This window comes from Lolium rigidum, chromosome 6 (assembly GCF_022539505.1).
Source record: "Lolium rigidum isolate FL_2022 chromosome 6, APGP_CSIRO_Lrig_0.1, whole genome shotgun sequence".
Classification (NCBI taxonomy): Eukaryota; Viridiplantae; Streptophyta; class Magnoliopsida; order Poales; family Poaceae; genus Lolium; species Lolium rigidum.
In genome coordinates, this window is record NC_061513.1 from 95474246 (window position 1) to 95482544 (window position 8299).

Here is an 8299-nt window from a genome sequence, read left to right on the forward strand (position 1 = left end):
ATAAGCTGCAAAAAAATCTGAAACTTGTATAGAACATACCTATGAGTTGCATCTACAACTCCAAAAAAAATCAGCTTAAAAATCCATCTACATGCAGAGAAACAAAAAAGATAAACTCTACTATGAATAGTGCCAGATTTAGGTGAACAGGATTTTACACTATTCACACCTAAGTTTTATCTTTTTTGTTCTCTAAGTATAGGTCGAATTTGAAGCTGCAATTTTTAGGGGTTGCCAATATAAGACAGATGTTTGTTGTGAATTTTTTCTAGAATTTTTAAACATGTTTTGTCTATCCAAAAAAAATGATTTCATAGATCCTATACAAAGACAGATCCTATCCAAGTTGCCCCCGTTTCTTCTCTAGGAGAAACGATTGACCTAAGTATACAGCTCTCAAAATACTTTTATTTCTGTTTTAAGTTGTAGCATATTTTCAATCTATGCTTCCTTCTGTCAAGATGCATTAAAATCTATATGAAGATGAGAAGCCCTAATGTTGAAGGAGACCATCGTGTCAAGCTCAGACGTTGTGTGCACCATCGTGCTGCCTCGCCAGACGGAGCTGCGTCCAAGAAGGATCAAACAACAAGCCGCACAGGAGCCGCACCACAAAACTGCCAACAGATGGGTCGTGATTGTTATGTTGTGATCAAAATTCACATAAAAGGAGGTTAATTTCTAACGCGGGGGGGGGGGGGGGGTTTGCCCCCCGGTACGAATAGTCATTGTTGCATATTTATACCTCTTGTAAGCCACCAACTATGGTTAATCGCTTTATAAGATAACCCGCGTCGTTTGTAAACACTCTCTGATACGGTGAAGTTTTACTGACAGACGCCCATGATATTTCCTCTATGTGTTGGATGGGTTTTACACGTTAAAATTTTGTGTCTCCATCTCTGATTTCCTTTTCATTATTCGCTATTGATTGACATGTTTATATCAAGTGATATCAGAGCCTGTGTTTCAATCTAGGACTTGCGACATGGTGTCATTGAAGTTCGATCTACCGCAACTGGGCTACATCTCAAGGTTCTCTATATGAAAATGAAGATGAGAGCGATCCTCGCCCAATCTTCTAATCTGGATGATGACTCTAAGGATTTGGAGGTAAAGCGGCATCGACATGGACATATGAAGAAAAGCGGAAGGACCGTAAGGCCTTGTCTTTGATTCAACTTCATCTATCCAATTATATTTTGCTAGAAGTGTTGTTGAGAAATATGCAACGACCTTGTGGTTGAAACTGGAATCGATATATATGTCAAAAGATCTAACCAGTAAGATGAAGTTGTTCTCGCACAAGTTGCAAGAAGGTGCGTCGGCGAGAATCACCTATCGATCTTTAAAGAGATCATTTCTTATTTGTTGTCCATGTAGGTAAAATATGATGATAAAGAGATCTCTCCTCTACTGTTAGTCTCATTGCCTAGTTCCTTTTATAAATTTGCGGGACATCATAATATTAAGCTGTGATACACTAACTCTTGCCAAGTTTATGAGGCCGCAACAAGTAGTGTCGACAAAAAGCTGATGCATACGCAAGTTCCAGCAATGCATTCCTGGAACACTAACAAGGCACATGATATTGTCTTCCTCTCCCAAGCGACGCATCAAGCTGCAGGTTACAGCTGCATATGGATACAAGATTTTAAATACTGAAAGTGAAAAAGAACCAAAATTGATTGCTGGGTCAATCTACTTAACAACCTTCTGTACATGGACAATTTGGGGCAAAACAAACTTGGCCTGGTGACACTATCGAACGCTCGCACCCGTGCCTCGGCTTGGTCCACGAGCCTTCATCTACTGTAGCAAAATCCAACTGCACCAATAGTGGGGTAATCATGGCGAAGGCACGTGGACGCGTGGGAGGAGAGGCGGCACGGCCGCAACTGGACGGCGCCGGGCTGCGGTCGGAGATGGGCGGCGAGCCGGACAGCGTGCAGCAGGACGCGGTCGGGCGAGCGGGAGCATCGGCTCAGGAGAGGAGAAGCTGCTGGCGGAAGGACAGGCGTTGGACGTGGCCGCATTCGGCCGCCTCCCGTGGGGATGAGAAAGAGCGGCGTGACGGGTCCATGGGGCAGACGACGCCCAACTCGAGGCAGCCGGCGAGGATAGAGGCGTGGCCGACGAACTCGACCATGGAGCCGCGTGGCGGTGGACCATTGGGGTTGAAGGGCACGATAGACTGCATCTTCCTCGGCGTCTGCAACGATTGCGCCGACCAGCCGGTTGTTGGTGCAGCACCTCGGCTGCACCTTCCTCTTCCTCAGTCGCACGAACGAACGGAGGGAGACAATGGAGTGGAGACACAGAGTTTTCCCCGACCGGCGCACGAACGCCCCCGTGGGCGCACAGACGCCCTACTCTTCTTCCTCTTCAGCTCAACTCAAACACAAACATAGGTGCACACGCACACACACATCACTACCCAGAGAAGCTCTCCTGCCGGCCGGCCGGGCACAAACCACAGCCACGGCGAGACTACATCTCGGGCTCACTCTCCACACACACACATACGTGGAAAGACTACACAGGAGACTACCTCATCTGCTAGCCATACTACACAGCTAATAAACATGGCCTTTTATAGACATCCGCACGTACCCATGCACGACCCGGCCACGAGCGCACTGCTGCAGGTCGCTGATCCGTTTAGTCCGGCCATGCGCACGACGCGGGCCAGCCAGCGCCTGAACGCCAACGGCTTGACGTGGTTTAGTGCTAACAATCTCCCCCTAAACCACGACCTACCGTCGCTGGAGTTGCTGCAGCTTCCATCGTCGTCGTCGCCTCGAACGCCTGACGCCTTCGCACACCTCTATGCGCCACTGCATCTCCAAGGTTGCTGCTTGACGGTAGTTGCACCCTGCAGACTCAGCCGCACGGCACCTCCATGCGGCCACGCCGCCGTGTGCATGCTGCACCATGCCTGACCTTCGCGGCCTTCTCGCCGCGCTGCCACGCATCGCCTACGCGGCCTCCGTGCTCGTCGCACATACGACGCAGCCGCAGACTCGGCCTGGTGCACATACGCCGGTCACCACCGTCATGGACTCGACCTGGTGCACACACGCCGGTATTCCTTCACCTTGGGCGACAAACGCCGAGCTCCTCAACCGGCGACACACGCCGGAAGTTCCGGCCGCACTGGACACGACCTTCCCGGACGCCGCTGCATGTCGTCGTCGTGCCTCTGCATCCACCGCACGAACGGCGCCACAATGCGCCACGTCCGCGGCCGCCACCGTCGCCGTGCTCACCGCGGAGTCGCCGCGCCACATCCCCGAGCCACGAGGCTCTGATACCACACGTTGGTGCAGCACCTCGGCTGCACCTTCCTCTTCCTCAGTCGCACGAACGAACGGAGGGAGACAATGGAGTGGAGACACAGAGTTTTCCCGACCGACGCACGAACACCGCCGTGGGCGCACATATGCCCTACTCTTCTTCCTCTTCAGCTCAACTCAAACACAAACATAGGTGCACACGCACACACGCAGCACTACCCAGAGAAGCTCTCCTGCCGGCCGGCCGGGCACAAACCACAGCCGTGGCGAGACTACATCTCGGGATCACTCTCCACATACGCACATACATCGAAGACTACACATGAGACTACCTCATCTGCTAGTCATACTACACAGCTAATAAACATGGCCTTATATAGACATCCGCACGTACGCACACAACCACTAACTCATGCACGACCCGGCCACTAGCGCACTGCTGCAGGTCGCTGATCCGTTTAGTCCGGCCATGCGCACAACGCGGGCCAGCTAGCGCCTGAACGCCAGCGGCTTGACGTGGTTTAGTGCTAACACCGGTCGTCTCTCATTAACATTGCCGCGGTACTGATGTGCTCTCCAGATAGGCATGTGCGCTCGGCGCCGCCTCCCTGTGATTTTCCTCCAACTCCGGCGGCGGCGCAGCATAGGCGCGCGGCGTGTGCCCCAGTTCACTCTTGCTCAGGTGTCTCTCCGGCTGTCGCCGCCATGCTTCTTGCTCCCGTAGTCCCGCTCAGTCCGGTGTGGTACAGAGAAATGGGATGACTGTTTGGGTAGGTGTCAGGATGCGTTTGGGTCCACGCATGTGCGAGTGACTGAATCTGTATTTGGTACTACTGCTACGTACTCCCTCCGTTCAGAAAAAATTGACGCGAGTGGTGCATAAAAAGTAGCCTAGAAACGTACCTATCTCATGTCAATTAAACATGACCAGAGGTAGTACCATTACCCTTTGGGCCCGCCACTTCTGGCCAGTAGATTTTGGACATCTGTCCGGAGCAAATGCCGCTAGGTTCTATATATGCAGTCTTGGCACTTTTGTTTTCATTGCCAATGCAAACCCAATGCGATCAACTAGAGTTTTCTCAACACCGCGGCTCTCATTTGATACATTTGGTTACAAGATAAACATTCGATGGGTTGACTATTGGTATCTGTATGTGTAAGCACCTAGCTCATATAATCCAACCCCGTCATGGTCGAACTTGTTCAACTGCTTGGAATGAGGGACATCAGAGAAAAATGTTGAGCGTCTAACCCAATTTCTACGGCGAGTCAGCCTCAAGAGTCAACTCGAGTGTGAAGAGGAACTATCTCTGGTACACATAACACAAGGCAGATACGAAGCTGAAGTGAAACGTAGATAAAATTTCGTATTTGACATTAGAACAAAATGTGTTTCCCTATTTGACACCGAAAAGTTTTTATTGCTCTAATTTCTTTTCTAATATGACAATGATATTCATTTTGACCAAATACACAACCGAAAATTGGGCGTTGCATAGCGACATGGAAAGATGTTTGCAACCCTCCTCCATTACATGACAAAAAACATGTAACACAAAACTACGCAAATTAGTAGTATGTTATGCAACAAAGACCACCTTTCTAATGGCTCGTGCTCTATCCACTTTGTAAATTTTTTAATCCGTTTTCCAGGCCTCCTTCTAGTATTCGGTGGGTCCAATTCGGGCAGGTCACATAGCCCAATAGGATCTGGCTCTGTGACGAACATGTGTACCTTGTGCAGCCACAGCTGCGGCATGAGCTGCTACTAATGCAGCTCGCGCCGCTTTCCTTTGTTGCACATGGTTCTTAGTGAATTCATCCAGCTTGCCACGGATAAAATTATACTTGCATTCCTGATTCTGCTTGCACAACTTCTTGAACAGATTCATAAGACTCCTGCTCCTGAACCGCGAGAAGAAATTGGACCCCAGGTGACGCATGCACCACCTCCTCTGCATGTCCATCCATGGTGTCTCTTCATCAGGTCCGGCTTCTTTCAGCGTCTTGATAACCGCAAGTATATCTGCATGCCTATCGTGGAGCACACACACATTTGGGCGATCTTTCACAATTGATTTTTTAACTGCCTGAAGAACCATAACTAGCTACCAGTGTTCTCGCTCTCAACAAATGCTAATGCGAGAGGGACAATTCGATTGTTGCCATCCATACCAATGGCTGTCAGAATCTGGCCCCTATACTTGCTAGTCAGAAAAGTTCCATCTACATACATCACCAGACGACAGTGGTTGAAAGCCTCGATGCATATGCTGAATGCGAAAAACACCCTCTGGAGAACCTTGAAATTAGGGAACTCTGGTATCGCAAAGTCTTCTATGTCCACATAGGTGCCCGGATTCCGGTCCTTCAATGTCTGGAGGAGACGGATGACACCGTCATAAGCATCTAGGAAGGTCCCAAATATGTCCAGTGTCATCTGTTTAGCCCTCCATGACTTGCCATATGAAATTTTATTTATATTTAAGGTGAACTCTTTCCTGGATGGTTTTAACCCCCATCGCTTTATTCTCTACAATCTCCTTGTACAACAAGCGAGCAAGCAGAGTGGAGGTAAGATTTCGATGATCCAACAGCATACTCCTAAGGACACAGGTGTGCGACACGAAGTCGCTCACAACCCAAGTTGTGTCATACTTCGGACAGTACCCATGCACCCTTGATGAACATCTACCATCGTTGCAGACCACTGTCAAGAATTTCTAACTTGAAACGGTGGTTCTGAATATCCGTTACGTGTTCATTGCCCACTGAGTGATTGCTTCCTGCAGATGTCTCTTATCACCATATCTAGCACAAATTAAGATGGTGTTCATGTTGTACTCCTAGGCAGAATCATGGCGGTCATTCACTATCATTGCCTCCGACAAATCCTGGTTCCAAGAAGAGGGGATCGGATCCTCCTCCTCGTTGTCATCTGAATTAGCGGATCCATAAGATTGATCGGAGTCAAGCTCATCGTCCACACCATCCTCGTCTTCCTCATCCATCATGTTCTGCATCTGCTCTTCTTCTTCATCCTCGCTTTGAAGCTCGACACTACCATCATGCCCACCAACTGCATGGCTACTCTGCCCGGAATGGAAACTGCTGCCTCCAGCATCTTAACTTTGACTGCTCTAGCCAGGATGGAACTCACCCTCGCCTTCGTGGGAATTGACCTCCTTCGCCCCAGGAAGCATTAAGGCGATGGGGTGAGTTCCCCTGCGCTCACACGCTTCTAACCAGTGCACCCACTGAGATGTCCGCTCAATCGGCTTCAACCGCCAGAAAATCTGGGTACTTGAGATGTTCCACAAAGCATGCACACCAACAGTGTATGCTTCGGGATTAAGCCCGAAATTCACGGTCAACCACTCCTTCAACTGACTAAGTCGTCATGTTTTTGGGTTTGATAAATGCAACTCCTCATACTGAAACTCGCTCAGATCAGCTCCCATCGGAGTTGTCGGACCATGCCGTTACCGAAGTAAACAACGAATTTTACTCTATCTGACATATCTGCTCACCTATATAAATTACAGACTCGTCAAAAAAATCTAGCACCTACACTCATAAATAAAAAAATCTAGCACCTACAGTCCTAAACAAATACTTTTTAACGGTACCTATTTCAGTAACTAATCTGCGAAGCTAACGAACGCAACATGCATGATTATACCATCTAATATCAGGAATTAGGGTTTACCCTTGAAGCGTGCCAAACACCTCCGTTAGCAGCTCAGCTCCTCCACCACGTAGCAGCTGCACCACCATGCAGCAGCAGCAGCAGCACCACCACCACCACCACAACCTACTCCAACAACACCTCCACCGAAATGTCTTAAAAACTAACCCATCTATAGATTAGGTGATTCTATAGCATTTGGTGATCAAACTACAACAACTGGGTGGACAAATCGCTCACAAATGAGAGAAAATGCTGGTGGGCTAAGAGCAAACGAGAGAGAGAGAGAGCAGATGAACTGAGAGCAGGAGGAAGAAGAGAGCGTCGCCGCAACAGCTCGGCTTGGTCGAATTTAATACCCGCGTGCTTCGGGGTCAGCGAACCCGACTCGGGGTCAGGAAACACGATTCCCACGCCTCGGGATTCCTCTCTCCGACGGGCGCTGCTCCTGGCCAGCCGACGGGCCGACACGGCCCGCGCGTGGCCGACAGGCACGACTCGGGGTCAGCCACCCTGACTTTGGCTGCTCGACAAGATTCCGTCCCACTCGGGTTTCTGAACCCCGATTTTTCAATTTTGGGTTCGTGGACCCGATGGTGTATTATTCGTGTAAAGGTGAAAAACGAATATATTTCTGGAATTAATAAAAAAAAGTGTATTATTTAAAAAAATCGCCTTACACCTGCCATTAGTCCTCTTGAGTACAATCTATTAAATTTCATTTTATTGCCGCTTTCAGTAGTTCCTCTTAGTTTATATATATGTTCTCGTGCGACCATGTCGCTCATGTCTTTAGTCTATTCAATCTTACATGTGCTAGCTGCTGTAAAAATAAACTAGGGTTCCACTGCTATCCATTAGGAAGTATGTACAAGAAAGAAAGATAAATAGTAGTGTATGGAGTAGCTGCCAATAGCCAGTCATTGTGCCTCTTCCCCGGTCACTGGTTATCCCATCTAAACCACATAGAGCAAGCGGTGTGCAAGCTAGCAGTTGTATCAGCGAGTTAGCATGTCATGCTTGTATGGCCACGAAACATTTCGTAACCTGGACCGATGCTTGGGTCAACACAGTGTTCTTGAAATGAGCGGCACCGGGAAGCTTGTGAGCCTAACTACCGAACCAGGATGCACGCGGCCTGGTGGCACAACTGTTCTCACGACCGTGAAGCGGGCTGCGCAAGTCGCACGACAGAACAAGGCCCCTTGATTCTAGGGTGAGTGCTTCAGATATAGCTCTAGCAGCCCCCATGTCATTGTAGTCGGTGTTTGCTCTGCGGCCTGCATCCGTTGCCAAAGGCCATCAGTACGTG